This window comes from Carassius gibelio, chromosome B8 (assembly GCF_023724105.1).
Source record: "Carassius gibelio isolate Cgi1373 ecotype wild population from Czech Republic chromosome B8, carGib1.2-hapl.c, whole genome shotgun sequence".
NCBI classification, from domain to species: Eukaryota; Metazoa; Chordata; class Actinopteri; order Cypriniformes; family Cyprinidae; genus Carassius; species Carassius gibelio.
The window spans coordinates 2,799,023-2,824,012 of NC_068403.1; the positions used below are offsets into that span (position 1 = coordinate 2,799,023).

The following is a 24,990-nucleotide window of genomic DNA, read 5'->3' on the forward strand; positions in this document are numbered from 1 at the left end:
TGTTATTTGCATAGTGTACACCAAGGCCTATTAATACAAACAGAAAGCCCACAAATTATCAAAACTGTGTAAAATAATGCATAATTTCATTCTAAACAAGCATGCAAAATTTAAGAGAGATTGGGCAAAAAAAAAAATAACAACACTATAACAGTTATGTTTAAAAACACAGTGTTGTTTGAGTAAATGCAATTTATAACCACTAGATGGCAGCGGAAGACCACTAATGGGCTCATTCAGCTAAGTTGAACAGCACTGTTTTCATGAATTCTTGCCAAAACATTAATAAATTAACTGTTATAACATTTTAAATCTTACTGAATCAATGTTTTCCATTTTGTTCACACAGATGTATCAGTTTTTACAATTTTGCCACATTATGATTACAGTTTAACCTGAAAATGACATCTAAATTCTAAAAAAGAGAAGACTTGCAATAAGTTTATTGTCACCTATCACTTATTTCAAATACCTATATCTGCAACAAAATGTGTGTCCATGTATATGTGTGTCTTTGTGTGTGTGTGTGTGTGTGTGTGTGTGCATATGCTTATAGAGTATACATATATTAGTCTAATCATTTGCTGTCAGTGTGTGTGTCTGTCTGTTAGCCTGTTCTCCATTTTGGATGTGTTTAAATGTCATCCAAACATCCAGGTTGGCTCTGACCACCTCAGAGGCCTTAATGTGCTTGAACCCCGGTAAAATGCTGCTTGCAGCTTTAATTAGGGGTTCAAGCACGCAGTGCTGAAACCCTATTGTAATTGTTAGGATTTTTATTAGGGGTTCAAGCACGCAGTGCTGAAACCCTATTGTAATTGTTAGGATTTTTATTATTATTATTATTATTATTCTTCTGCCCTAGAACTGAACGTGCAGCCCAAACCGTAAGGCCTAGAGAGCTGAAATTTGGACAGATCGTAGAGCTCAATTTGGGGAGAACTTATCAAAGTCTCAGCCCAATCGGCCTAACGGGGGCGCTACAGCGCAAAAAGCAAAAATTTTGGACATTTTTGGCCGTAAATCGTATACCGTTAGCCATAGACTCAAAAACATGGCATTGTTGCAATCCTTGGGTTAGCCCGAACAAAAGTGCACGGCGCCTTTTTGGGGTCTACGACGCACCGTTTTCTCGCAAAATCGAGCTATATCCGAAACCTACTTTTGCGAACTAGTCCTAGGATTTTCAACCAATCAGAACCAAACCACTTCATAAATATTCCCTGGACACTCAATATCAATAATTATTAAAAAAAAGTTGAAATTTAAATTCTTACGCGAAACAGTACGCCAAAAAGCGTCTATGCTAACGTTAGCCAAATACTATTTTGACTATAACTCTTGAACGGAATGAGATATCTTCACCAAACTCGGTACACATATGTATGAGCTCAATCTTTGGTCAAATCAAAAAAATTGCGCATCTCTGCCACTTGGGGGCGCTATAAGATAGAAAAAACACATAAATTGCTATAACTAGGCAACCGTTGGCTCGATCAACTTGAAAATCGGTATGCAGTGTCTTGGTCTGAAGGGGCACAAGTACTTATGAGGACATTTGCATATCTCAAAAAACATGGCCGTCATTGGCCAAACAAATTTAAGCACCTATTTGAAAGGGTTAACGGATGTTGATCGGAACGAAACTCGCTGGGTACGTTCGACTCATGAACCTTAAGGTCTGTAAGAATTTTGAAAGAAATCGGCCACTAGTTGGCGCTAACGAGTTTTATGGCTCTGTAATCACGTGGTGTTTCACATATCAACACAATATGCATATCATTTGTTAGATCTCCTCGTAATGCACAACTTTGCCTCAAGAACCATTGGTGTCAATCAAATTGTTCAATTGTTATTCACAAATATGTTAAAAACCTACTTTTGCGAACTAGTCCTAGGTTTTTTGCCCGATCGGAACCAAACCACTGCAGTAATATTCTGTGGACTCTCTAGATCAATAATTATTAAAAAAATGTTGAATTTTGTCCTTTGGTTAGCTGTAAGGGGATAATTTAGGAAAAGGGCTGTGGCCAAACATACCCCAAAGCCTATAAAACCTAAACGAAAACTCAAAACTTTATGAGCCTTGGTGAAATCATGTAACAGGTGACTCTTAACAAGCATGCAAAGTTTCATGGAGATCAGACCATAGGTGGCGCTATAACAGTAGAAAAGGTCTCAAAACACAAGATTTATATGGTAAATGGCCCCAAATTGTTTGAAAATGCTCATATATTCACTCAAAAACACTAAATCTTCATATCATATGATAGATCTCCTCATTCTGAACAACTTTGCCTCTGGGACCAATGTTGTCAATAAAGCTGTTAATTAAATATTCAAGATTATTTTAAAAAGTTACTTTGGCATACTTGTGATACGGTTTAAGATGAAAATCAATAAAACCACTGAAGTACAATTCTCTAGACTCTGAAGGTCAATAATTATCAAAAACATGTTGAACAATTGCATTTGGACAACTATAAACCAGTAATTTTATAGTATGTTCTTTTCATAGTGTACACAAAGGCCTATTTATACAAACAGAAAGCCCACACATTATCAAAACTGTGTAAAACAATGCATAATTTCATTCTAAACAAGCATGCAAAATTTAAGAGAGATTGGGCAAAAAAAAAAAAAAAAAAACACTATAACAGTTATGTTTAAAAACAGTGTTGCTTGAGTAAATGCAATTTATAACCTCTAGATGGCAGTGGAAGACCACTAATGGGCTCATTCAGTTAAGTTGAACAGTACTGTTGAAAGGATTCATGAATTCATCCCAAAACATTAAAAATGTAACTGTTATAACATTTTAAATCTCACTGAGTCAATGTTTTCCATTTTGTTCTTACAGATATATCAGTTTTTACTATTTTGCCACATTGTGATTACAGTTTAACCTGAAAATGACATCTAAACTCTTAAAAAGAGAAGACTTGCAATAAGTTTATTGTCACCTATCACTTATTTCAAATACCTATATCTGCAACAAAATGTTTGTGCATGTATATGTGTGTCTTTGTGTGTGTGTGTGTGTGTGTGTGTGCATATGCTTATAGAGTATACATATATTAGTCTAATCATTTACTTTCAGTGTGTGTGTCTGTCTGTTAGCCTGTTCTCCATTTTGGATGTGTTTAACTGTCATCCATGCATCCAGGTTGGCTCAGACCACCTCAGAGGCCTTAATGTGCTTGAACCCCGGTAAATGCTGCTTGCAGCTTTAATTATTATTATTATTATTATTAGGGGTTCAAGCACGCAGTGCTGAAACCCTATTGTAATTGTTAGGATTTTTAGGGGTTCAAGCACGCAGTGCTGAAACCCTATTGTATCTGTTAGGATTTTTATTATTATTATTATTATTATTCTCCACTCAAACTGATCGTGCAGCCCAAACCGTAAGGCCTAGAGAGCTGAAACTTGGTCAGATGGTAGAAGTCCGGCCTTCTTGTCAGATCCAAAGGCTCGCCCCAATCGGCCTAAAGGGGGCGCTACAGTGATCAAAAATGCGTTAGTGCTAATAACTCCTAAACCGCTTATCATAGAGCCAAAAATTTTACATTTCCGGAATCCGTGGGTCATGCGAAATTAAAAACGGTCACTCTGATTTTGGGTCTAGGAGGCCTCGTTTTTTCGCAAATTTGACGTATGTCCAAAACCTACTTTTGCGAACTAGTCCTAGGTTTTTCGCCCAATCTGAACCAAACCACTGCAGAAATGTTCTCTGGCCAGGGAATATCAATAATTATCAAAAAAAAGTTGAAATTTCGACTCGCTGTCGTAATGGGATGCCAAAACGTTCGAAAGTCGAGGAGCAATTTTACGCAACAGGCTATAACTCGTGAAAGAAATAAGATATCTTAACCAAACTTGCTACACATTTGTAAGACCTAAAACTTTGGTCAAATAAAAAAAATTGCACACCTCTGCCACTTGGGGGCGCTATTAAAAGAAAAAACACATAAATGGCTATAACTAGGCTACCGTTGGCTCGATCGACCTAAAAATTGGTATGCAGTGTCTTTGTTTGAAGGGGCACAAGTACCTATGAGGACATTTGCATATCTCAAAAAACATGGCCGCCATTGGCCAAACAATTTTAAGCACCTATTTGAAAGGGTTAACGGATGTTGATCGGAACGAAACTCGCTGGGTGCGTTCGACTCATGAACCTTAAGGTCTGTAAGAATTTTGAAAGAAATCGGCCACTAGTTGGCGCTAACGAGTTTATTGGCTCTGTAATCACGTGGTGTTTCACTTATCAACACAATATGCATATCATTGGATAGATCTCCTCATAATGCACAACTTTGCCTCAAGAACCATTGCTGTCAATCAAATTGTTCAAATGTTATTCACAAATATGGTAAAAACTTACTTTTACGAACTAGTCCTAGGTTTTTTGTCCGATCGGAACCAAACCACTGCAGTAATATTCTGTCGACTCTCTAGATCAATAATTATCAAAAAAATGTTGAATTTTGTCCTTTGGTTAGCTGTAAAGGGGTAATTTAGTAAAAGGGGTGTGGCCAAACATACCCCAAAGCCTATAAAACCTAAACGAAAACTCAAAACTTTATGAAACTTCGTGGAATCATGTATCAGGTGACTCTTAACAAGCATGCAAAGTTTCATGGAGATCGGATCATAGGTGGCGCTATAACAGTTGAAAAAGCCTCAAAAACACACATTTTCAATAGAAAATGATCACAATTTGTAGGACATGTTCATACATTCACACAAACACTAGATCTTCATATCATATGATAGATCTCCTCTTTGTGAACAACTTTGCCTCAAGGAACGAAGATGTCAATCAAATCGTTCAATTGTTATTCACAAATATGTTAAAAACTTACTTTTGCGAACTAGTCCCAGATTTTTTACCTGATCGAAACCAAACCACTGCAGTAATTTTATCTGGACTCTCTAGATCAATAATTATCAAAAAAATGTTGAATTTTGTCCTTTGGTTAGCTTTAACTGGCTAAATTAGAAAAGGGGCGTGACCAAAATACCCAAAAGCATATAAAACCTAAACGAAAACTCAAAACTTTATGAAACTTGGTGAAAACATGTAACAGGTGACTCTTAACAAGCATGCAAATTTTCATGGAGATCGGACCACAGGTGGCGCTATGACAGTAGAAAAGGTCTCAAAACATAAGATTGATATGGTAAATGGCCTCAAATTGTCTGAAAATGCTCATATATTCACATAAACACTAGATCTTCATATCATATGATAGATCTCCTCATTCTGAACAACTTTTGGGACCAATGTTGTCAATAAAGCTGTTAATTAAATATTGAAGATTATTTTAAAAAGTTACTTTGGCAAAGTAGTCCAAGGCTTTAAGCTGATAATCAATAAAACCACTGAAGTACAATTCTCTAGACTCTGAAGGTCAATAATAATTAAAAACATGTTGAAAAATTGCATTTGGACAACTATAAACCAGTGATTGTATAATATGTTCTTTTCACAGTGTACACAAAGGCCTATTTATACAAACAGAAAGCCCACAAACTATCAAAACTGTGTAAAATAAAGCCTAATTTCATTCTAAACAAGCATGCAAAATTTAAGAGAGATTGGGCAAAAAACTTTACACTATAACAGTTATGTTTAAAAACAGTGTTGAGTAAATGCAACCACTAGATGGCAGCGGAAGACCACTAATGGGCTCATTCAGCAAATTGAAACAGTACTTTTGAGAAGATTTATGAATTCATGCCTAAACAATAAAAAAAACACTGTTACAACATTTTAAATCTCACTGAGTTAAAGTTTTCCATTTTGTTCATACAGACTTACCAGTTTTTAAAATTTTGCCACATTATGATTACAGTGAAACCTGAAAATGACATCCAAACTCTTAAAACTAGTTTAATCATTTAATTTCAGTGCGTGTGTCTGTCTGTCAGCCTATTCTCCGTTTTGGATGTGTTTAACTGTCATCCGTACATCCAGGTTGGCTCAGACCACCTCAGAGGCCTTAATGTGCTTGAACCCCGTAAATGCTGCTTGCAGCTTTAATTATTATTATTATTATTATTATTATTATTCTTCCGCCCTAGAACTGAACGTGCAGCCCAAACCGTAAGGCCTAGAGAGCTGAAATTTGGACAGATCGTAGAGCTCATTTTGGGGAGAACTTATCAAAGTCTCAGCCCAATCGGCCATACGGGGGCGCTACAGCGCAAAAAACAAAAATTTTGGACATTTTTGGCCGTGAATCGTAAACCGTTAGCCATAAACTCAAAAACATGGCATCGTAGAAATCCTTGGGTTAGCCCGAACAAAAGTGCACGGCGCCTTTTTGGGGTCTACGACGCACCGTTTTCTCGCAAAATCGAGCTATATCCGAAACCTACTTTTGCGAACTAGTCCTAGGATTTTCAACCAATCAGAACCAAACCACTTCAGAAATATTCCCTGGATACTCAATATCAATAATTATCAAAAAAAAGTTAAAATTTCAATTTTTACCCGAAACAGTACGCCAAAAAGTGTCTATAGTAACGTTGGCCAAATGCTATTTTAACTATAACTCTTGAACGGAATGAGATAACTTCACCAAACTTGGAACACATATGTAAGAGCTCAATTTTGGGTCAAATAAAAAAAATTGCGCATCTCTGCCACTTGGGGGCGCAATAAGATAGAAAAAACACATAAATGGCTATAACTAGGCAACCGTTGGCTCGATCGACTTGAAAATTGGTATGCAGTGTCTTGGTCTGATGGGGCACAAGTACCTATGAGGACATTTGCATATCTCAAAAAACATGGCCGCCATTTGCCAAACAAATTTAAGCACCTATTTGAAAGGGTTAACGGATGTTGATCGGAACAAAACTCGCTGGGTACGTTCGACTCATGAACCTTAAGGTCTGTAAGAATTTTGAAAGAAATCGGCCACTAGTTGGCGCTAACGAGTTTTATGGCTCTGTAATCACGTGGTGTTTCACATATCAACACAATATGCATATCATTTGATAGATCTCCTCATAATGCACAACTTTGTCACAAGAACCATTGCTGTCAATCAAATCGTTCAATCGTTATTCACAAATATGTTAAAAACCTACTTTTGCGAACTAGTCCTAGGCTTTTTGCCCGATCGGAACCAAACCACTGCAGTAATATTCTGAGGACTCTCTAGATCAATAATTATCAAAAAAAATTTGAATTTTGTCCTTTGGTTAGCTGTAAAGGGGTAATTTAGAAAAGAGGTGTGGCCAAACATACCCCAAAGCCTATAAAACCTAAACGAAAACTCAAAACTTTATGAAACTAGGTGAAATCATGTAACAGGTGACTCTTAACAAGGCTGCAAAGTTTCATGGAGATCGATCCATAGGTGGCGCTATAACAGTAGAAAAGGTCTCAAAACACAAGATTTATATGGTAAATGGCCTCAAATTGTTTGAAAATGCTCATATATTCACTCAAAAACACTAAATCTTCATATCATATGATAGATCACCTCATTCTGGAAAACTTTGCCTCTGGGACCAATTTTGTCAATAAATCTGCTAATTAAATATTCAAGATTATTTTAAAAAGTTACCTTGGGCAAAGTATTCCAAGGCTTTAAGCTGAAAATCAATAAAACCACTCAAGTACAATTCTGTAGACTCTGAAGGTCAATAATTATCAAAAACATGTTGAACAATTACATTTGGACCACTATAAACCAGTGGTTTTATAATATGTTCTTTGCATAGTGTACACAAAGGCCTATTAATACAAACAGAAAGCCCACAAATTATCAAAACTGTGTAAATTAATGCAAAATTTCATTCTAAACAAGCATGCAAAATTTAAGAGAGATTGGGCAAAAAAACACTAAGATTTATAAACGATTAACACATTGATGTATGAGAAATTGCAATTTATAACCACTAGATGGCAGCGGAAAACCACTAATGGGCTCATTCAGCTAACTTAAACAGTACAGTTGAAAGGATGTATGAATTAATGCCTAAACAATCAAAAAACACTCTTACAACATTTCAAATCTCATTGAGTTAAAGTTTTCCATTGTGTTTATTCAGACATAACAGTTTTTAAAATTTTGCCACATTATGATTACAGTGAAACCTGAAAATGACATCTAAAATCTTTAAAACGAGTTTAATCATTTAATTTCAGTGTGTGTGTCTGTCTGTTAGCCTATTCTCCATTTTGGATGTGTTTAACGGTCATCCATACGTCCAGGTTGGCTCTGACCACCTAAGAGGCCTTAAATGCTTGAACCCCGTAAATGCTGCTTGCAGCTTTAATTATTAGGGGTTCAAGCACGCAGTGCTGAAACCCTATTGTATTTGTTAGGATTTTTATTATTATTATTATTATTATTCTTCTGCCCTAGAACTGAACGTGCAGCCCAAACCGTAAGGCGTAGAGAGCTGAAATTTGGACAGATCGTAGAGCTCAATTTGGGGAGAACTTATCAAAGTCTCAGCCCAATCGGCCTAACGGGGGCGCTACAGCGCAAAAAACAAAAATTTTGGACATTTTTGGCCGTAAATCGTATACCGTTAGCCATAGACTCAAAAACATGGCATTGTTGCAATCCTTGGGTTAGCCCGAACAAAAGTGCACGGCGCCTTTTTGGGGTCTACGACGCACCGTTTTCTCGCAAAATCGAGCTATATCCGAAACCTACTTTTGCGAACTAGTCCTAGGATTTTCAACCAATCAGAACCAAACCACTTCATAAATATTCCCTGGACACTCAATATCAATAATTATCAAAAAAAAGTTGAAATTTCAATTCTTACGCGAAACAGTACGCCAAAAAGCGTCTATGCTAACGTTAGCCAAATGCTATTTTGACTATAACTCTTGAACGGAATGAGATATGTTCACCAAAATTGGTACACATATGTATGAGCTCAATCTTTGGTCAAATCAAAAAAATTGTGCGTCTCTGCCACTTGGGGGCGCTATAAGATAGAAAAAACACATACATTGCTATAACTAGGCAACCGTTGGCTCGATCGACTTGAAATTTGGTATGCAGTGTCTTGGTCTGAAGGGGCACAGGTACCTATGAGGACATTTGCATATCTCAAAAAAACATGGCCGCCATTGGCCAAACAATTTTAAGCACCTATTTGAAAGGGTTAACGGATGTTGATCGGAACGAAACTCGCTGGGTACGTTCGACTCATGAACCTTAAGGTCTGTAAGAATTTTGAAAGAAATCGGCCACTAGTTGGCGCTAACGAGTTTTATGGCTCTGTAATCACGTGGTATTTCACATATCAACACAATATGCATATCATTTGATAGATCTCCTCATAATGCACAACTTTGCCTCAAGAACCATTGCTGTCAATCAAATCGTTCAATTGTTATTCACAAATATGTTAAAAACCTACTTTTGCGAACTAGTCCTAGGTTTTTTGTCCGATCGGAACCAAACCACTGCAGTAATATTCTGTGGACTCTCTAGATCAATAATTATTAAAAAAATGTTGAATTTTGTCCTTTGGTTAGCTGTAAAGGGGTAATTTAGAAAAAGGGGTGTGGCCAAACATACCCCTAAGCCTATAAAACGTAAACGAAAACTCAAAACTTTATGAGCCTTGGTGAAATCATGTAACAGCTGACTCTTAACAAGCATGCAAAGTTTCATGGAGATCAGACCATAGGTGGCGCTATAACAGTAGAAAAGGTCTCAAAACACAAGATTTATATGGTAAATGGCCTCAAATTGTTTGAAAATGCTCATATATTCACTCAAAAACACTAAATCTTCATATCATATGATAGATCTCCTCATTCTGAACAACTTTGCCTCCGGGACCAATGTTGTCAATAAAGCTGTTAATTAAATATTCAAGATTATTTTAAAAAGTTACTTTGGCATACTAGTGAAAGGGTTTAAGATGAAAATCAATAAAACTACTGAAGTACAATTCTCTAGACTCTGAAGGTCAATAATTATCAAAAACATGGTGAACAATTGCATTTAGACAACTATAAACCAGTAATTTTATTATATGTTATTTGCATAGTGTACACAAAGGCCTATTAATACAAACAGAAAGCCCACAAATTATCAAAACTGTGTAAAATAATGCATGATTTCATTCTAAACAAGCATGCAACATTTAAGAAAGATTGGGCAAAAAAAAAATAACAACACTATAACAGTTATGTTTGAAACACAGTGTTGTTTGAGTAAATGCAATTTATAACCACTAGATGGCAGCGGAAGACCACTAATGGGCTCATTCAGTAAAGTTGAACAGTACTGTTGAAAGGATTCATGAATTCATGCCAACACATTAAAAAATGAACTGTTATAACATTTTAAATCTCATTGAGTCAATGTTTTCCATTTTGTTCATACAGATATATCAGTTTTTACAATTTTGCCACATTATGATTACAGTTTAACCTGAAAATGACATCTAAACTCTAAAAAAAGAGAAGACTTGCAATAAGTTTGTCACCTATCACTTATGTCAAATACATATATCTGCAACAAAATGTGTGTGCATGTAAATGTGTGTCTTTGTCTTTGTGTGTGTGTGTGTGCACATGTTTATATAGAATTAATATATAAGTCTAATCATTTAATTTCAGTGTTTGTGTCTGTCTGCCAGCCTGTTCTACATTTTGGATGTTTAAATGTCATCCAAACATCCAGGTTGGCTCTGACCACCTCAGAGGCCTTAATGTGCTTGAACCCCGGTAAAATGCTGCTTGCAGCTTTAATTAGGGGTTCAAGCACGCAGTGCTGAAACCCTATTGTAATTGTTAGGATTTTTATTATTATTATTATTATTATTCTTCTGCCCTAGAACTGAACGTGCAGCCCAAACCGTAAGGCCTAGAGAGCTGAAATTTGGACAGATCGTAGAGCTCAATTTGGGGAGAACTTATCAAAGTCTCAGCCCAATCGGCCTAACGGGGGCGCTACAGCGCAAAAAGCAAAAATTTTGGACATTTTTGGCCGTAAATCGTATACCGTTAGCCGTAGACTCAAAAACATGGCATTGTTGCAATCCTTGGGTTAGCCCGAACAAAAGTGCACGGCGCCTTTTTGGGGTCTATGACGCACCGTTTTCTCGCAAAATCGAGCTATATCCGAAACCTACTTTTGCGAACTAGTCCTAGGATTTTCAACCAATCAGAACCAAACCACTTCAGAAATATTCCCTGGACACTCAATATCAATAATTATCAAAAAAAAGTTGAAATTTCAATTCTTACGCGAAACAGTACACCAAAAAGCGTCTATGCTAACGTTAGCCAAATGCTATTTTGACTATAACTCTTGAACGGAATGAGATATCTTCACCAAACTCGGTACACATATGTACGAGCTCAATCTTTGGTCAAATCAAAAAAATTGCGCATCTCTGCCACTTGGGGGCGCTATACGATAGAAAAAACACATAAATTGCTATAACTAGGCAACCGTTGGGTCGATCGACTTGAAAATCAGTATGCAGTGTCTTGGTCTGAAGGGGCACAAGTACCTATGAGGACATTTGCATATCTCAAAAAACATGGCCGCCATTGGCCAAACAAATTTAAGCACCTATTTGAAAGGGTTAACGGATGTTGATCGGAACGAAACTCGCTGGGTACGTTCGACTCATGAACCTTAAGGTCTGTAAGAATTTTGAAAGAAATCGGCCACTAGTTGGCGCTAACGAGTTTTATGGCTCTGTAATCACGTGGTGTTTCACATATCAACACAATATGCATATCATTTGATAGATCTCCTCGTAATGCACAACTTTGCCTCAAGAACCATTGCTGTCAATCAAATCGTTCAATTGTTATTCACAAATATGTTAAAAACCTACTTTTGCGAACTAGTCCTAGGTTTTTTGCCCGATCGGAACCAAACCACTGCAGTAATATTCTGTGGACTCTCTAGATCAATAATTATTAAAAAAATGTTGAATTTTGTCCTTTGGTTAGCTGTAACCGGGTAATTTAGAAAAAGGGGTGTGGCCAAACATACCCCAAAGCCTATAAAACCTAAAGGAAAACTCAAAACTGTATGAAACTCAGTGAAATCATGTAACAGGTGACTCTTAACAAGCATGCAAAGTTTCATGGAGATCAGACCATAGGTGGCGCTATAACAGTAGAAAAGGTCTCAAAACACAAGATTTATATGGTAAAGGGCCCCAAATTGTTTGAAAATGCTCATATATTCACTCAAAAACACTAAATCTTCATATCATATGATAGATCTCCTCATTCTGAATAACTTTGCCTCTGGGACCAATGTTGTCAATAAAGCTGTTAATTAAATATTCAAGATTATTTTAAAAAGTTACTTTGGCATACTTGTGATACTGTTTAAGATGAAAATCAATAAAACCACTGAAGTACAATTCTCTAGACTCTGAAGGTCAATAATTATCAAAAACATGTTGAACAATTGCATTTGGACAACTATAAACCAGTAATTTTATAATATGTTCTTTTCATAGTGTACACAAAGGCCTATTAATACAAACAGAAAGCCCACACATTATCAAAACTGTGTAAAACAATGCATAATTTCATTCTAAACAAGCATGCAAAATTTAAGAGAGATTGGGCAAAAAAAAAAAAAAACACTATAACAGTTATGTTTAAAAACAGTGTTGCTTGAGTAAATGCAATTTATAACCTCTAGATGGCAGTGGAAGACCACTAATGGGCTCATTCAGTTAAGTTGAACAGTACTGTTGAAAGGATTCATGAATTCATCCCAAAACATTAAAAATGTAACTGTTATAACATTTTAAATCTCATTGAGTCAATGTTTTCCATTTTGTTCTTACAGATGTATCAGTTTTTACAATTTTGCCACATTATGATTACAGTTTAACCTGAAAATGACATCTAAACTCTAAAAAAGAGAAGACTTGCAATAAGTTTATTGTCACCTATCACTTATTTCAAATACCTATATCTGCAACAAAATGTTTGTGCATGTATATGTGTGTCTTTCTGTGTGTGTGTGTGTGTGTGTGTGTGCATATGCTTATAGAGTATACATATATTAGTCTAATCATTTACTTTCAGTGTGTGTGTCTGTCTGTTACCCTGTTCTCCATTTTGGATGTGTTTAAATGTCATCCATGCATCCAGGTTGGCTCAGACCACCTCAGAGGCCTTAATGTGCTTGAACCCCGGTAAATGCTGCTTGCAGCTTTAATTATTATTATTATTATTCTTCTGCCCTAGAACTGAACGTGCAGCCCAAACCGTAAGGCCTAGAGAGCTGAAATTTGGACAGATCGTAGAGCTCAATTTGGGGAGAACTTATCAAAGTCTCAGCCCAATCGGCCTAACGGGGGCGCTACAGCGCAAAAAACAAAAATTTTGGACATTTTTGGCCGTAAATCGTATACCGTTAGCCGTAGTCTCAAAAACATGGCATTGTTGCAATCCTTGGGTTAGCCCGAACAAAAGTGCACGGCGCCTTTTTGGGGTCTACGACGCACCGTTTTCTCGCAAAATCGAGCTATATCCGAAACCTACTTTTGCGAACTAGTCCTAGGATTTTCAACCAATCAGAACCAAACCACTTCATAAATATTCCCTGGACACTCAATATCAATAATTATTAAAAAAAAGTTGAAATTTCAATTCTTACGCGAAACAGTACGCCAAAAAGCGTCTATGCTAACGTTAGCCAAATACTATTTTGACTATAACTCTTGAACGGAATGAGATATCTTCAACAAACTCGGTACACATATGTATGAGCTCAATCTTTGGTCAAATCAAAAAAATTGCGCATCTCTGCCACTTGGGGGCGCTATAAGATTGAAAAAACACATAAATTGCTATAACTAGGCAACCGTTGGCTCGATCAACTTGAAAATCGGTATGCGGTGTCTTGGTCTGAAGGGGCACAAGTACTTATGAGGACATTTGCATATCTCAAAAAACATGGCCGTCATTGGCCAAACAAATTTAAGCACCTATTTGAAAGGGTTAACGGATGTTGATCGGAACGAAACTCGCTGGGTACGTTCGACTCATGAACCTTAAGGTCTGTAAGAATTTTGAAAGAAATCGGCCACTAGTTGGCGCTAACGAGTTTTATGGCTCTGTAATCACGTGGTGTTTCACATATCAACACAATATGCATATCATTTGATAGATCTCCTCGTAATGCACAACTTTGCCTCAAGAACCATTGCTGTCAATCAAATCGTTCAATTGTTATTCACAAATATGTTAAAAACCTACTTTTGCGAACTAGTCCTAGGTTTTTTGCCCGATCGGAACCAAACCACTGCAGTAATATTCTGTGGACTCTCTAGATCAATAATTATTAAAAAAATGTTGAATTTTGTCCTTTGGTTAGCTGTAACCGGGTAATTTAGAAAAAGGGGTGTGGCCAAACACACCCCAAAGCCTATAAAACCTAAAGGAAAACTCAAAACTGTATGAAACTCAGTGAAATCATGTATCAGGTGACTCTTAACAAGCATGCAAAGTTTCATGGAGATCAGACCAAACGTGGCGCTATAACAGTAGAAAAGGTCTCAAAACACAAGATTTATATGGTAAATGGCCCCAAATTGTTTGAAAATGCTCATATATTCACTCAAAAACACTAAATCTTCATATCATATGATAGATCTCCTCATTCTGAACAACTTTGCCTCTGGGACCAATGTTGTCAATAAAGCTGTTAATTAAATATTCAAGATTATTTTAAAAAGTTACTTTGGCATACTTGTGATACGGTTTAAGATGAAAATCAATAAAACCACTGAAGTACAATTCTGTAGACTCTGAAGGTCAATAATTATCAAAAATATGTTGAACAATTGCATTTGGACAACTATAAACCAGTAATTTTATAATATGTTCTTTTCATAGTGTACACAAAGGCCTATTAATACAAACAGAAAGCCCACAAATTATCAAAACTGTGTAAAACAATGCATAATTTCATTCTAAACAAGCATGCAAAATTTAAGAGAGATTGGGCAAAAAAAAAAAAAAAAAACACTATAACAGTTATGTTTAAAAACAGTGTTGCTTGAGTAAATGCAATTTATAACCTCTAGATGGCAGTGGAAGACCACTAATGGGCTCATTCAGTTAAGTTGAACAGTACTGTTGAAAGGATTCATGAATTCATCCCAAAACATTAAAAATGTAACTGTTATAACATTTTAAATCTCATTGAGTCAATGTTTTCCATTTTGTTCTTACAGATATATCAGTTTTTACTATTTTGCCACATTGTGATTACAGTTTAACCTGAAAATGACATCTAAACTCTTAAAAAGAGAAGACTTGCAATAAGTTTATTGTCACCTATCACTTATTTCAAATACCTATATCTGCAACAAAATGTTTGTGCATGTATATGTGTGTCTTTCTGTGTGTGTGTGTGTGTCTGTGTGTGTGCATATGCTTATAGAGTATACATATATTAGTCTAATCATTTACTTTCAGTGTGTGTGTCTGTCTGTTAGCCTGTTCTCCATTTTGGATGTGTTTAAATGTCATCCATGCATCCAGGTTGGCTCAGACCACCTCAGAGGCCTTAATGTGCTTGAACCCCGGTAAATGCTGCTTGCAGCTTTAATTTTTATTATTATTATTATTTTTCTCCGCTAAAACTGATCGTGCAGACCAAACCGTAAGGCCTAGAGAACTGAAACTTGGCCAGAAGGTAGAGCTCCCCGAGGGGACATTCTGACAAAGTCTCAGCTTAATTGGCCTATGGGGGGCGCTACAGTGATCAAAAATGCGTTAGTGCTAATAACTCCTAAACCGCTTATCATAGAGCCAAAAATTTTACATTTCCGGAATCCGTGGGTCATGCGAAATTAAAAACGGTCACTCTGATTTTGGGTCTAGGAGGCCTCGTTTTTTCGCAAATTTGACGTATGTCCAAAACCTACTTTTGCGAACTAGTCCTAGGTTTTTCGCCCAATCTGAACCAAACCACTGCAGAAATGTTCTCTGGCCAGGGAATATCAATAATTATCAAAAAAAAGTTGAAATTTCGACTCGCTGTCGTAATGGGATAACAAAACGTTCGAAAGTCGAGGAGCAATTTTACGCAACAGGCTATAACTCGTGAAAGAAATAAGATATCTTAACCAAACTTGCTACACATTTGTAAGACCTAAAACTTTGGTCAAATAAAAAAAATTGCACACCTCTGCCACTTGGGGGCGCTATAAAAAGAAAAAACACATAAATGGCTATAACTAGGCTACCGTTGGCTCGATCGACCTAAAAATTGGTATGCAGTGTCTTTGTTTGAAGGGGCACAAGTACCTATGAGGACATTTGCATATCTCAAAAAACATGGCCGCCATTGGCCAAACAATTTTAAGCACCTATTTCAAAGGGTTAACGGATGTTGATCGGAACGAAACTCGCTGGGTGCGTTCGACTCATGAACCTTAAGGTCTGTAAGAATTTTGAAAGAAATCGGCCACTAGTTGGCGCTAACGAGTTTATTGGCTCTGTAATCACGTGGTGTTTCACTTATCAACACAATATGCATATCATTTGATAGATCTCCTCATAATGCACAACTTTGCCTCAAGAACCATTGCTGTCAATCAAATCGTTCAAATGTTATTCACAAATATGTTAAAAACCTACTTTTACGAACTAGTCCTAGGTTTTTTGTCCGATCGGAACCAAACCACTGCAGTAATATTCTGTGGACTCTCTAGATCAATAATTATCAAAAAAATGTTGAATTTTGTCCTTTGGTTAGCTGTAAAGGGGTAATTTAGTAAAAGGGGTGTGGCCAAACATACCCCAAAGCCTATAAAACCTAAACGAAAACTCAAAACTTTATGAAACTTCGTGGAATCATGTATCAGGTGACTCTTAACAAGCATGCAAAGTTTCATGGAGATCGGATCATAGGTGGCGCTATAACAGTTGAAAAAGCCTCAAAAACACACATTTTCAATAGAAAATGATCACAATTTTGTAGGACATGTTCATACATTCACACAAACACTAGATCTTCATATCATATGATAGATCTCCTCTTTGTGAACAACTTTGCCTCAAGGAGCGAAGATGTCAATCAAATCGTTCAATTGTTATTCACAAATATGTTAAAAACTTACTTTTATGAACTAGTCTCAGATTTTTTACCCGATCTAAACCAAACCACTGCAGTAATTTTCTCTGGACTCTCTAGATCAATAATTATCAAAAAAATGTTGAATTTTGTCCTTTGGTTAACTTTAACTGGCTAAATTAGAAAAGGGGCGTGACCAAAATACCCAAAAGCATATAAAACCTAAACGAAAACTCAAAACTTTATGAAACTTGGTGAAAACATGTAACAGGTGACTCTTAACAAGCATGCAAATTTTCATGGAGATCGGACCACAGGTGGCGCTATGACAGTAGAAAAGGTCTCTAAACATAAGATTGATATGGTAAATGGCCTCAAATTGTCTGAAAATGATCATATATTCACATAAACACTAGATCTTCATATCATATGATAGATCTCCTCATTCTGAACAACTTTTGGGACCAATGTTGTCAATAAAGCTGTTCATTAAATATTCAAGATTATTTTAAAAAGTTACTTTGGCAAAGTAGTCCAAGGCTTTAAGCTGAAAATCAATAAAACCACTGAAGTACAATTCTCTAGACTCTGAAGGTCAATAATTATCCAAAACATGTTGAACAATTGCATTTGGACAACTATAAACCAGTGATTGTATAATATGTTCTTTTCACAGTGTACACAAAGGCCTATTAATACAAACAGAAAGCCCACAGATTATCAAAACTGTGTAAAATAATGCCTAATTTCATTCTAAACAAGCATACAAAATTTAAGAGAGATTGTGCAAAAAACATATAACTATAACAGTTATATTTAAAAACAGTGTTGTTTGAGTAAATGCAATTTATAACCACTAGATGGCAGCGGAAAACCACTAATGGGCTCATTCAGAAAATGTAAACAGTACTTTTGAAAAGATTTATGAATTCATGCCTAAACAATAAAAAAAACACTGTCACAACATTTTAAATCTCACTGAGTTAAAGTTTTCCATTTTGTTCATACAGACTTATCAGTTTTTAAAATTTTGCCACATTATGATTACAGTGAAACCTGAAAATGACATCCAAACTCTTAAAAACTAGTTTAATCATTTAATTTCAGTACGTGTGTCTGTCGGTCAGCCTATTCTCCGATTTGGATGTGTTTAACTGTCATCCATACATCCAGGTTGGCTCAGACCACCTCAGAGGCCTTAATGTGCTTGAACCCCGTAAATGCTGCTTGCAGCTTTAATTATTATTATTATTATTATTATTCTCCACTCAAACTGATCGTGCAGCCTAAACCGTAAGGGCTAGAAAGCTGAAATTTGGTCAGATTGTAGTAGTCCGGCCTTCTTGTCAGATACTGAGTCTCGACCCAATCGGCCTAACGGGGGCGCTACAGTGCAAAAAACTAAAATTTTGGACATTTTTGGCCGTAAATCGTATACCGTTAGCCGTAGACTCAAAAACATGGCATTGTTGCAATCCTTGGGTTAGCCCGAACAAAAGTGCACGGCGCCTTTTTGGGGTCTACGACGCACCGTTTTCTCGCAAAATCGAGCTATATCCGAAACCTACTTTTGCGAACTAGTCCTAGGATTTTCAACCAATCAGAACCAAACCACTTCAGAAATATTCCCTGGACACTCAATATCAATAATTATCAAAAAAAAGTTGAAATTTCAATTCTTACGCGAAACAGTACGCCAAAAAGCGTCTATGCTAACGTTAGCCAAATGCTATTTTGACTATAACTCTTGAATGAAATGAGATATCTTCACCAAACTCGGTACACATATGTAGGAGCTCAATCTTTGGTCAAATCAAAAAAATAGCGCATCTCTGCCACTTGGGGGCGCTATAAGATAGAAAAAACACATAAATTGCTATAACTACGCAACCGTTGGCTCGATCGACTTGAAAATCAGTATGCAGTGTCTTGGTCTGAAGGGGCACAAGTACCTATGAGGACATTTGCATATCTCAAAAAACATGGCCGCCATTGGCCAAACAAATTTAAGCACCTATTTGAAAGGGTTAACGGATGTTGATCGGAACGAAACTCGCTGGGTACGTTCGACTCATGAACCTTAAGGTCTGTAAGAATTTTGAAAGAAATCGGCCACTAGTTGGCGCTAACGAGTTTTATGGCTCTGTAATCACGTGGTGTTTCACATATCAACACAATATGCATATCATTTGATAGATCTCCTCGTAATGCACAACTTTGCCTCAAGAACCATTGCTGTCAATCAAATCGTTCAATTGTTATTCACAAATATGTTAAAAACCTACTTTTGCGAACTAGTCCTAGGTTTTTTACCCGATCGGAACCAAACCACTGCAGTAATATTCTGTGGACTCTCTAGATCAATAATTATTAAAAAAATGTTGAATTTTGTCCTTTGGTTAGCTGTAACCGGGTAATTTAGAAAAATGGGTGTGGCCAAACATACCCCAAAGCCTATAAAACCTAAAGGAAAACTCAAAACTCTATGAAACTCAGTGAAATCATGTATCAGGGGACTCTTAACAAGCATGCAAAGTTTCATGGAGATCAGACCATAGGTGGCGCTATAACAGTAGAAAAGGTCTCAAAACACAAGATTTATATGGTAAATGGCCCCAAATTGTTTGAAAATGCTCATATATTCACTCAAAAACACTAAATCTTCATATCATATGATAGATCTCCTCATTCTGAACAACTTTGCCTCTGGGACCAATGTTGTCAATAAAGCGGTTAATTAAATATTCAACATTATTTTAAAAAAATACTTTGGCATACTTGTGATACGGTTTAAGATGAAAATCAATAAAACCACTGAAGTACAATTCTGTAGACTCTGAAGGTCAATAATTATCAAAAACATGTTGAACAATTGCATTTGGACAACTATAAACCAGTAATTTTATAATATGTTCTTTTCATAGTGTACACAAAGGCCTATTAATACAAACAGAAAGCCCACACATTATCAAAACTGTGTAAAACAATGCGTAATTTCATTCTAAACAAGCATGCAAAATTTAAGAGAGATTGGGCAAAAAAAAAAAAAAAAACACTATAACAGTTATGTTTAAAAACAGTGTTGCTTGAGTAAATGCAATTTATAACCTCTAGATGGCAGTGGAAGACCACTAATGGGCTCATTCAGTTAAGTTGAACAGTACTGTTGAAAGGATTCATGAATTCATCCCAAAACATTAAAAATGTAACTGTTATAACATTTTAAATCTCATTGAGTCAATGTTTTCCATTTTGTTCTTACAGATATATCAGTTTTTACTATTTTGCCACATTGTGATTACAGTTTAACCTGAAAATGACATCTAAACTCTTACAAAGAGAAGACTTGCAATAAGTTTATTGTCACCTATCACTTATTTCAAATACCTATATCTGCAACAAAATGTTTGTGCATGTATATGTGTGTCTTTCTGTGTGTGTGTGTGTGTGTGTGTGCATATGCTTATAGAGTATACATATATTAGTCTAATCATTTACTTTCAGTGTGTGTGTCTGTCTGTTAGCCTGTTCTCCATTTTGGATGTGTTTAAATGTCATCCATGCATCCAGGTTGGCTCAGACCACCTCAGAGGCCTTAATGTGCTTGAACCCCGGTAAATGCTGCTTGCAGCTTTAATTAGGGGTTCAAGCACGCAGTGCTGAAACCCTATTGTAATTGTTAAGATTTTTATTATTATTATTATTCTTCTGCCCTAGAACTGAACGTGCAGCCCAAACCGTAAGGCCTAGAGAGCTGAAATTTGGACAGATTGTAGAGCTCATTTTGGGGAGAACTTATCAAAGTCTCAGCCCAATCGGCCTAACGGGGGCGCTACAGCGCAAAAAACAAAAATTTTGGACATTTTTGGCCACAGATCGTAAACCGTTAGCCGTAGACTCAAAAACAAGCCATCGTTGCAATCCTTGGGTTAGTCCGAACAAAAGTGCACAGCTGCATTTTTTTCTCTACGACGCACCGTTTTCTCGCAAAATCGAGCTATATCCGAAACCTACTTTTGCGAACTAGTCCTAGGATTTTCAACCAATCAGAACCAAACCACTTCATAAATATTCCCTGGACACTCAATATCAATAATTATCAAAAAAAAGTTGAAATTTCAATTCTTACGCGAAACAGTACGCCAAAAAGCGTCTATGCTAACGTTAGCCAAATGCTATTTTGACTATAACTCTTGAACGGAATGAGATATCTTCACCAAACTCGGTATACGTATGTATGAGCTCAATCTTTGGTCAAATCAAAAAAATTGCGCATCTCTGCCACTTGGGGGCGCTATAAGATGTAAAAAACACATAAATTGCTATAACTAGGCAACCGTTGGCTCGATCGACTTGAAAATCGGTATGCAGTGTCTTGGTCTGAAGGGGCACAAGTACCTATGAGGACATTTGCATATCTCAAAAAACATGGCCGCCATTGGCCAAACAAATTTAAGCACCTATTTGAAAGGGTTAACGGATGTTGATTGGAACGAAACTCACTGGGTACGTTCGACTCATGAACCTTAAGGTCTGTAAGAATTTTGAAAGAAATCGGCCACTAGTTGGCGCTAACGAGTTTTATGGCTCTGTAATCACGTGGTGTTTCACATATCAACACAATATGCATATCATTTGATAGATCTCCTCATATTGCACAACTTTGCCTCAAGAACCATTGCTGTCAATCAAATCATCCAATTGTTATTCACAAATATGTTAAAAACCTACTTTTGCGAACTAGTCCTAGGTTTTTTGCCTGATCGGAACCAAACCACTGCAGTAATATTCTGTGGACTCTCTAGATCAATAATTATTAAAAAAATGTTGAATTTTGTCCTTTGGTTAGCTGTAAAGGGGTAATTTAGAAAAAGGGGTGTGGCCAAACATACCCCAAAGCCTATAAAACCTAAACGAAAACTCAAAACTTTATGAAACTCGGTGAGAACATGTAACAGGTGACTCTTAACAAGCATGCAAAGTTTCATGGAGATCAGACCATAGGTGGCGCTATAACAGTACAACAGGTCTCAAAACACAAGATTTAGATGGTAAATGGCCCCAAATTGTTTGAAAATGTTCATGTATTCACTCAAAAACACTATATCTTCATATCATGTGATAAATCTCCTCATTCTGAACAACTTTGCCTCTGGGACCAATGTTGTCAATAAAGCTGTTAATTAAATATTCAAGATTATTTAAAAAAGTTACTTTGGCATACTTGTGATACGGTTTAAGATGAAAATCAATAAAACCACTGAAGTACAATTCTCTAGACTCTGAAGGTCAATAATTATCAAAAACATGTTGAACAATTGCATTTGGACAACTATAAACCAGTAATTTTATAATATGTTATTTGCATAGTGTACACAAAGGCCTATTAATACAAACAGAAAGCCCACAAATTATCAAAACTGTGTAAAATAATGCATAATTTCATTCTAAACAAGCATGCAAAATTTAAGAGAGATTGGGCAAAAAAAAATTACAACACTATAACAGTTATGTTTAAAACCAGGGTTGTTTGAGTAAATGCAATTTATAACCACTAGATGGCAGCGGAAGACCACTAATGGGCTCATTCAGCTAAGTTGAACAGCACTGTTTTCATGAATTCTTGCCAAAACATTAATAAATTAACTGTTATAACATTTTAAATCTTACTGAATCAATGTTTTCCATTTTGTTCATACAGATGTATCAGTTTTTACAATTTTGCCACATTATGATTACAGTTTAACCTGAAAATGACATCTAAACTCTAAAAAAGAGAAGACTTGTAATCAGTTTATTGTCACCTATCACTTATTTCAAATACCTATATCTGCAACAAAATGTGTGTCCATGTATATGTGTGTCTTTGTGTGTGTGTGTGTGTGTGTGTGTGTGTGCATATGCTTATAGAGTATACATATATTAGTCTAATCATTTGCTGTCAGTGTGTGTGTCTGTCTGTTAGCCTGTTCTCCATTTTGGATGTGTTTAAATGTCATCCAAACATCCAGGTTGGCTCTGACCACCTCAGAGGCCTTAATGTGCTTGAACCCCGGTAAAATGCTGCTTGCAGCTTTAATTATTATTATTATTATTCTTCTGCCCTAGAACTGAACGTGCAGCCCAAACCGTAAGGCCTAGAGAGCTGAAATTTGGACAGATCGTAGAGCTCAATTTGGGGAGAACTTATCAAAGTCTCAGCCCAATCGGCCTAACGGGGGCGCTACAGCGCAAAAAACAAAAATTTTGGACATTTTTGGCCGTAAATCGTATACCGTTAGCCGTAGACTCAAAAACATGGCATTGTTGCAATCCTTGGGTTAGCCCGAACAAAAGTGCACGGCGCCTTTTTGGGGTCTACGACGCACCGTTTTCTCGCAAAATCGAGCTATATCCAAAACCTACTTTTGCGAACTAGTCCTAGGGTTTTCAACCAATCAGAACCAAACCACTTCATAAATATTCCCTGGACACTCAATATCAATAATTATCAAAAAAAAGTTGAAATTTCAATTCATACGCGAAACAGTACACCAAAAAGCGTCTATGCTAACGTTAGCCAAATGCTATTTTGACTATAACTCTTGAACGGAATGAGATATCTTCACCAAACTCGGTATACATATGTATGAGCTCAATCTTTGGTCAAATCAAAAAAATTGCGCATCTCTGCCACTTGGGGGCGCTATAAGATAGAAAAAACACATAAATGGCTATAACTAGGCAACCGTTGGCTCGATCGACTTGAAAATTGGTATGCAGTGTCTTGGTCTGAAGGGGCACAAGTACCTATGAGGACATTTGCATATCTCAAAAAAACATGGCCGCCATTGGCCAAACAATTTTAAGCACCTATTTGAAAGGGTTAACGGATGTTGATCGGAACGAAACTCGCTGGGTACGTTCGACTCATGAACCTTAAGGTCTGTAAGAATTTTGAAAGAAATCGGCCACTAGTTGGCGCTAACGAGTTTTATGGCTCTGTAATCACGTGGTGTTTCACATATCAACACAATATGCATATCATTTGATAGATCTCCTCGTAATGAACAACTTTGCCTCAAGAACCATTGCTGTCAATCAAATCGTTCAATTGTTATTCACAAATTTGTTAAAAACGTACTTTTGCGAACTAGTCCTAGGTTTTTTGTCCGATCGGAACCAAACCACTGCAGTAATATTCTGTGGACTCTGTAGATCAATAATTATTAAAAAAATGTTGAATTTTGTCCTTTGGTTAGCTGTAAAGGGGTAATATAGAAAAAGGGGTGTGGCCAAACATACCCCAAAGCCTATAAAACCTAAACGAAAACTCAAAACTTTATGAATCTCAGTGAAATCATGTAACAGGTGACTCTTAACAAGCATGCAAAGTTTCATGGAGATCGGACCATAGGTGGCGCTATAACAGTAGAAAAGGTCTCAAAACACAAGATTTATATGGTAAATCGCCTCAAATTGTTTGAAAATGTTCATATATTCACTCAAAAACACTAAATCTTCATATCATATGATAAATCTCCTCATTCTGAACAACTTTGCCTCTGGGACCAATGTTGTCAATAAAGCTGTTAATTAAATATTCAAGATTATTTAAAAAAGTTACTTTGGCATACTTGTGATACGGTTTAAGATGAAAATCAATAAAACCACTGAAGTACAATTCTCTAGACTCTGAAGGTCAATAATTATCAAAAACATGTTGAACAATTGCATTTGGGCAACTATAAACCAGTCATTTCATAATATGTTCTTTTCATAGCGCACACAAAGGCCTATTAATACAATCAGAAAGCCCACAAATAATCAAAACTGTGTAAAATAATGCATAATTTCATTCTAAACAAGCATGCAAAATTTAAGAGAGATTGGGCAAAAAAAAAAATAACACTATAACAGTTATGTTTAAAAACACAGT

The 24,990-nt window shown here is 36.4% G+C and overlaps 3 long non-coding RNA genes across 3 annotated transcripts; 2 read left to right on the forward strand and 1 right to left on the reverse strand.

The window, feature by feature from the left end:
- Positions 1-2,630: 2,630 nt before the first annotated feature.
- On the reverse strand, positions 2,631-22,107 carry LOC127963483 (uncharacterized). Its single transcript, XR_008154831.1, has 3 exons — positions 21,800-22,107; positions 12,931-14,241; positions 2,631-2,963 (listed from the first exon to the last, which is right to left on the reverse strand). It is a non-coding gene; the product is annotated as an uncharacterized LOC127963483 (long non-coding RNA).
- On the forward strand, positions 2,957-12,626 carry LOC127963477 (uncharacterized). The gene is made up of 2 exons (XR_008154821.1): positions 2,957-3,166; positions 10,683-12,626. It is a non-coding gene; the product is annotated as an uncharacterized LOC127963477 (long non-coding RNA).
- Positions 18,319-24,735, forward strand: LOC127963485 (uncharacterized). The gene is made up of 2 exons (XR_008154834.1): positions 18,319-19,376; positions 24,215-24,735. It is a non-coding gene; the product is annotated as an uncharacterized LOC127963485 (long non-coding RNA).
- The last annotated feature ends 255 nt before the right edge of the window (positions 24,736-24,990 follow it).